Source organism: Vicia villosa, linkage group LG2 (assembly GCF_029867415.1).
Source record: "Vicia villosa cultivar HV-30 ecotype Madison, WI linkage group LG2, Vvil1.0, whole genome shotgun sequence".
Classification (NCBI taxonomy): Eukaryota; Viridiplantae; Streptophyta; class Magnoliopsida; order Fabales; family Fabaceae; genus Vicia; species Vicia villosa.
Genome location: NC_081181.1, coordinates 166092872 through 166100924, shown reverse-complemented (window position 1 = coordinate 166100924; position 8053 = coordinate 166092872). Strand labels below are relative to the sequence as shown.

General features: G+C 31.9%; 1 long non-coding RNA gene across 1 annotated transcript; it reads left to right on the top strand.

The window, feature by feature from the left end:
• The first annotated feature begins 2368 nt into the window (after positions 1-2368).
• On the top strand, positions 2369-4153 carry LOC131647336 (uncharacterized). The gene is made up of 4 exons (XR_009297796.1): positions 2369-2682; positions 3612-3682; positions 3769-3852; positions 4045-4153. It is a non-coding gene; the product is annotated as an uncharacterized LOC131647336 (long non-coding RNA).
• The last annotated feature ends 3900 nt before the right edge of the window (positions 4154-8053 follow it).

Below are 8053 nucleotides of genomic sequence, written 5' to 3'. Positions count from 1 at the left end.
CAACATAAATAATTAAATATTTTCATAAAGAATTGTGCATACTCAAAGAGAACACACATGATAAACAGAGGAAGCTGATTTAATTTCACATTGTTTTAGAATTGCAATAGTGTAAACAACGACAATCCTCAATCCACACTCATTTGACTTTTTTATTTGATGAATTTTATGCACATTTAATTACTTCAAGTATTTTCAGTGCAAATTTTCTTCACAACCATTCTACTACTAGTATTCTTTAACCAAGTCAACTCTTTAAATAAACTCTATAATATTCTTGAATAAAATATGTTCCCCTACCAATTGGTAAGATCGAAGAAAAATAAAATCAATCACGTACATGACGAGGTTATGGAGTATAAGTGTAGAAGATTCATGGGTGAGTGTGTAAAACCCAAACAATGGTGTTCTCTTTAGGTTCTCAGTACATTAAGTTTGAGGTAGTAGAGGGTATAATAAATGTTACATTGTATTGAAATTCTTTAGAAAAAGTTAGAGCACACAAAACAAGGAATCTCGATGAAATAATTGGACTTTACTTTACCGGTCCAATCTTTATTCAACAAACGAATTTTTGAAATAATAATGCATTTTAATGGTAACCAATAATAAGTGTTGGGAAAATAATAAGTATAGAGAAAAAAATTAAATAAAATAACAATACAAGAGATTGACCATCATAAAATAATACTATTTGAATATTGTTATAACACATAAACTGTTCTCAATCATCTCAAGACCTCAATACATCCGCACTCTCCAAAAAAAATATTTAACTACCACTCACAACACTCTAAAACATGAGTATAAGAGAAAATATAAAAAGTCAAATAAAAGTTTAAAGTGCTTTTGATTGGTACGTCTTGTTAAGAAAAACTTGAATGATAAATATAGTCTTGGATTCTCTCTTCTATCACTAAACTAAGCGATGTAGGACTTAGAAGAACTTTAATCCTATATATAGGCCTTGGACTCTCTATTCATTCACAAAATTAAGCGATGTGAGACTTCTTCAACATGTATATTTTCAACCAACCCCAACAATCTCCACTTTGTTTGAAAATAATACATTGAGTTTCATTGTCTTCACCGACAATCATACACTACCATAAAGAGTAGTCATTTGGAGCTACACCACTCCAAAAATTTTCACAGTGTATTCACCGACAATCATGGTTTTAAAAACTATCATACTCCACCTAAAGAAGAGTATACTTCACTTGAAGTTAAACCACTACAAGAATTTTCACATGTCGAAAACCAGGTTGAACTTTACGGCGCAACTTCCATGTTGGTAGGAAGCTCTTCAACCATCGACATAATCTTGCAACACACTTTGCATCAATGCTCATGTATTAATTAGCAATAACATCTCCTTTTCCATGACCGCGGAAATGTCACGAGGACACACTTCTCAATTTTCAGAGAAGATCATCCTCTCTCACAGTGAGAGAGACATTGCTAGCATTTGACTCAGAGTCATTATCTGACGCTGCTCCATCAAGACACTTACACTTTATATGTCCAATCTTTCTATATTTCTAACATCTCACACTCGTTTCATTCTTTTTCTTCACATATGGCCTTCCTCTAGTAATAACCAATACAGAGTTTGATGAAATATTATCCTCACCCTTCAATCGTCTTTTTTCAGAAATAATTTTACAAGCAACTTTTTCAAAACTCAAAGTTTCATTCCCATTTATCAAAACATGTTTAATATGCTCATAGGAAGATGAAAGTGACCATATGAGTCTCAATGTTTTATCTTCATCATCAATCTTGACTCCAATAGTTTCTAATTCATAAATAATACAATTTAGAACACTTAGATAATCAAATACTTTTGTATGTTCATCCATACACAAGCTATGAAACTGTCCCTTCAATAACAATTGATTTGATATACTCTTTCCTTGATATAGCTCTTCAAGTTTCTCCCAAAGCTCTTTGGCTGACGACATACCAAAAACATTCATAAGAATTTTCGTAGCCAAAGACATGCGGATTGTACTTGAAATTCTCAAATCTAGTTCCTCATCATGTTTTCTTTCAATGCCTTGTGTAATCCTAATTGTATCAAAACATTTTTTACTTGAATTTTCACTACGCCAAATTTGGCTTTTAGCAGCACCCCTACGAAAGCGCTTTTAGGAAAAGCGCTGGCATAGGCTTCGCTAAAGACAAAATTAAAAAACACGCTAAAAAAGCGCTCTAATAGTGGGGGGGTATGAAAGCGCTTTTAAGAAGCGCTCTGGTAGGGGGGGGGGTTGTGAGAGCGCTTTTCAAAAGCGCTCTGGTAGGTGGGGGGTACGAAAGCGCTTTACAAAAGCGCTCTGGTAGGTGGGGGGAACGTGGGGGGAACGAAAGCGCTTTTCAAAAGCGCTCTGGTAGGGGTGTTTAATGAGAGCGCTTTTTGTCAAAAGCGCTGGTATAGACCAGGCTATGAGAGCGCTTTTCAGAAGCGCTTTAGTAGCCTTTATTACTAAAAATTAAAAACCAAAACACGCGTTACTGTTTCTCATTTCTCTCTTTCGTTTTCTGCAGAACCCTTCCGTCCACCACTGTTCTTCATCCACAAACCCTCACTGCACGCGAAACCCTTCCGTCCACCACCATCGGCAACCACCGTCGGCGTCCCTCCGTCGGCTTCTCCTCCGTCACTCGTTTTATCCACCGCCGGTGAGTTTTAGGTTTAATTTTCAGTGAAAATTTTATTTGGTATCAAAGATTGAACTTCTGCCTGCAACTTGTTTGATGAAATGCCTGAAAGAAATGATTTGAGTTGATAATTGATGAAATGCCACAATCCTTAGTAGGTATTTTTAAATTCTAAGTTGATTTACTTCCGCTTTTCATGATTCAAAAATCCATGGTTTTTTGGCTGTAGTGTTGATAAAATTCTGAAGTTACTGAATACAAAATAGACTTGCCACTGTTTATCACAAAATTTTGGCATTTCATCAAACAATAGTAACATAGTACGGCTAAACTTGCACCATGAGTATCACAAAATTTTGGCATTTCATCAAACAATAGTATCACAAGTGTAGCTTATTAATGTATTAGAATGAGACTTTTCTATTAGAATTGAGTTAACCAAATCTTTGTGCCATCTTCAAATCTTTGTCTCTGGTTTCTACTTTAAAATATATATTATATACTTTTATTTATATATAATAACTCTATGATATATATGTTGTGTGTGTATGAGATTGAGAGTGATGGTATATATATATTGTACAATAAATTGGCTTGTTCAAGGATGCCAAGTACTGTAAAGTATGAGAATGACAGCACATAGAGAAATTAAATAATAAATAATATATAATAATAGTAATAATATATACCTTATGAGAGTTGAATTAATGAGGAAGAGAGAAGGTAAAGAATGAAACAAGAGTGAGTTAATGTATATAGACAAGGATGATTCATAAGGTTTGCTTTTGAGCAAAAAGTTTTATAGCTTCGTGTTAGTAGTGGTGTATTTAATTAACTGCATCGTGTGTCTTGTGTTAGTAGTGTTAGTAGTGGTGTATTTAATTAACTGCATCATGAGCTATTCACCCATTCTTATTATAATCATACATTGAATTGAATTTCTTGTATAGGTCTGACTGGATTGATAACTTTGGATCTCTTTGGAGCTCGTATCATTGACTCTGGTACTACATATTTAGGAGTATGTACACACATCAAACTATTGTTGATTTCCTTTGTTCAATCGATTTTGTCTTGGTGGTTACTAACTTTGTGAATTTGCTATAGGGGTAACTTGTGTATAGTGAAAGTTTGATCGTTTCCCAGCCTAGTTCGACGTTTGGCGTTTTCTTGAGTTCGGTAACATCCGAGGTAAATTTCTTTCTCAAATTACTGGTATTATGATGAATTTGTCTGAAATTGTGTGATTATATATGTTACGTTTTATTGCTTCGGATTCATTCCGTTTATACTTTGCGTTTTGACAGAAACACATTAGTTTTATGTGTTTAGAGAGTTAATATAGGAGGTACTTACTAACTTTGTGAATTGAATTCGCCATAGGGGTTACTTGTGAAGAGTGGAAGTTTGACCGTTGTTGTTTAGCTTAATTAAGACATGGATAAGACATGGATGAATTCAAACCGATTGTCGAAAGAGTACGAGAAAGGGGTATGGGAATTTGTTGAGTTTGCGGTTGCGAACTCCAAAGACCCGCTTCGAAAAAAATTAAAAAATTAAAAAATTACGCAGAGCGCTCTCATAGGGGGGCCTACCAGAGCGCTTTTCCAAAAGCGCTTTTGTATGCTGCGTAATTTTTTAATTTTTTTTGCTTTTTTACTGGTCTTTGCCAGCGCTTTTACTAAGAAGCGCTCTTAAAGGGGGGTCTACCAGAGCGCTTTTTCCAGGAAAGCGCTCTTATAGGGGGTCCTACAAGAGCGCTTTTTCCAGGAAAGCGCTCTTAAAGGGGGGGTCTACCAGAGCGCTTTTAAAAGCGCTTTCGTAGCCTACGCCAGCGCTGGCTTTGGCAGCGCTTTAAAGCGCTGTTAAAGGCCAAAAAAAGCGCTGTGAAAGCCCTTGTACGGCGTAGTGTTTTCACAAGTCAAAATTGATTCTTCCATCAAATTTCTCTAAGTCAATCTTCATTGCACTTGAAAAATTTGATATTGCAACCAAAACCTTTCCTACAGCAAAACAAAATTTTCCTAACTAACACAGAGTATCAAATTTTTTTCTGATGTGGAAGATCAGACAAAATTGCAACTACAAAGTATACTTAATTATACTCCACCAAACCAAGGCTCTTGATTTCACTTGTTAAGAAAATAACAAACATATAAAAAAAAAAGAGAGGAACAAAATAACAACACAAGAGATTAACGTGGAAACTCCAAAACCAAAAAAAAATCACGACCGTTGTCAAATGACAACAAAAAATAACACTATGTGAACATTGTTACAACACATATACTACCCTCAACCACCTCCAAGGTCCCAACACACCCGCACTCTCCAAAGCAAATATTTAACTATTCCTCACAACACTCTAAAACAAGAGTATTAGAGAAAAATATAAAAATCTGATACAAGCTTAAAGTGCTTTTGACTAGTACGTCTTGTAAAGAAAATTTTGAATAATATACATAGCCTTTGATTCTCCCTTCCATCACTAAACTAAGTAATGTGAGAGTTAGAGGAACTTTAATTATATATATATATATATATATATATATATATATATATATATATATATATATATATATATATATATATATATATATATATATATATATATATATATATCCTTGAACTCTCTCTTCTTTCACAAACTTAAGCGATGTGAGACTTCTTCAACATGTATATCTTCAATCATCCCCAACAATATACAACGTTAAGCATTGCATCAAGATTAGGATAAAAAAACTCGTACTCGTGGGTATCTGCAGGTAAAATCTGTCACAGACACAAGTTTATAGTTTAATAAATATCTAAAGGTAAAATAAACAGATATTTAGTTATTCGTTTCTTACGAACACGAATATGAATTTGATAATACTCGTACTCACGGGTATCTGTATCCGTTAATAATTAACAAAATTACTTAAATATTAACATGTTTAATCTAAAATTATTATTATTAAATTAAATATAAAACTATTATTATTATTATTTTAAATATGAAACTATTAGTACTTTGTTGAATCTAATATAATTATTTCATAAAAGAATAAATAAAATAATTGTGATCTATTTTTGTTATTATTATTATTATTATTATTATGTGTTAAATTTGAATTTTTTATAAAATGAATAAAAAAATTAGTTAATTATATATATTTTTTAAAATAATATAGGACGAATACATATATTGTATTTACTAAATGAGACCGATAGTGGAAGACTAATAGTCATCTCCATAAATCATTGTTATCCCAAATCAAAACACTAGATAATAGAGCTACTTATCAAATACATATGTTATTAATTTAACTATATATGACTTATTGTTAACTTGAGTTACATTTAAAATGTATTAATAAAATTATACTCCAAAAGTCAAAAATATAAACAACAATAAAAACATAACTTATTGTTGAGTCTTAATCATAACATAAAATATAGATTTTTTTTTTTTGGAATAACAAGGTATTAAAAAAAAATTGCGAATAACCATATTTCAGAGTTAATTATCTGAATAACTATGTTTCTAGAAACACATATATGGAGGCACCAAATGGATTGGCGACACTTTCTAAAGTTGTAAGGGATGCGCCAAATGGGATGAATCATTCATGTGTGACTTTTTAACCAAGCCATATGAAATGGCGCCTCCTTGTTAATTTTGTGAGTAGGAGCCAATTGATTTGGCTCCTACATGTATTTAGTTATTTTTAAATAAATAACAATTACATAATTAAAATACTCCATTAATAATTAATCGATTACAGAGAAAAAAGTGACATAATATTTAGTGATGTCCCGGGACGTGAAAACGACCAGTTGTTCCACACCCACGTCTCAGTGATGTTACTGTTGCCATCTTTGAGGGTATGGATAACCGACTGATCGTCGAAGCCCACCACGACAAATACAAAGATGCGATAAAAAGGTTTTCATAATATAAATGAATATAGTCATTAATAAATAAAACATAATATCACGATTAATGTTTCATAAAATACACATTATGAACTCTATATAATACAATGAACTAAATGAAAAAGTGCATCTAAATTGAAAACACGTTTAATAAAAGTTAAAGTTAAAAGTTTAGCAAATTTAGAACCACATCAAAAACAAAATAAAATATTATTAATTTTTAGTTTTTTTAATATTCTAGTAGAAGCCAAATACTTTAATCTAGAAAAAGAAAAATATCTAAAATGAAAAATTCATAAATAAATAAAAGTAGAATACAAAGGGTAAAGTAAAAAAAGGATAATCAATCAAGAATGGAATTCGATACTATAATATTGTAGACTCTCAAGTTATCCATATAACTATATGTGTTGTGCGGATAATATCATCAAATAATTTTAATGATGACAACCCTTAAAATAGTTTCTGATAGATAACATTTACACAAAGAAAGAAATATCTCTAAGTATCATCAAACAAGTGTTTTAAATTTTAGTTGAAAGTGTTTGATAAAATTTAATCAAATAAAAAGATTCGAAAATTGAAGTTGTGATTTTAAAATTATAAATTTGAAATTGTGAAGTTGGGAAAATTCGCGTAAATGCCGAACACCATGTGGTAATCCTCCTTACCTATTTTTTTTTTGTTTCTTTATTAATCATTTTGAACCAGATAAATTCTCCTAGTAATTTGTTCTTTCTTGATTTCAGTTTGGAATGTTAATTTTTGAATTCAACTCACACTCTGAAAGTTAAAGATAATTGGTACAACACCTAATGAGTCTTGAAGTTCAGAGAGCACATAAACTGAAGTCTAGGAAACATTTATTCACTTGCTACGGTCTAGTTCTTTTCAAGCGTTCATGTTTTGTCCAGCTACCCTATTCAAGCACCTCAGCTCTACCAAATCTCACATCATGGGACCACATCATATGATTTAATTATAGTTATTTGAATAAATTTGTGTCAGTTGTTTACTTAATATATGTTATAATTAGAAATATGTGCACACATTTTTTTTAATAGTTAATAAACGAGAATACAAGGGGTACTCTACAAAGGAACTATCTTATCTCTTTATACAACTTAGAGGTAAAGTCTTTCAGTAATGAAAATTAGACGATACAGAAGAACTATTAACAATACTACACCACCTCCAAGAGGATGAGACAATAGCGGAGTAACAATCATCAAAAATGAAACGACTACCGTTGAATAGTATGTCGTTTCTAACCTTTCAGATATTCCAAGTCGTTGCCATCTATATCGAGCCTATTGTTAATCTTTCATCTTTATCCTTAATTTTGTCAAAATATGTCCAATAAAATCTCAACTCCTCCTCTGAGTGACATAATGTTTCCTCTTCCTTTCCACATAAAATTCTTGAAATTTTTTTGGCCATTGAGTTTGAAGGATTTTCCATGTATGAGGGAGAC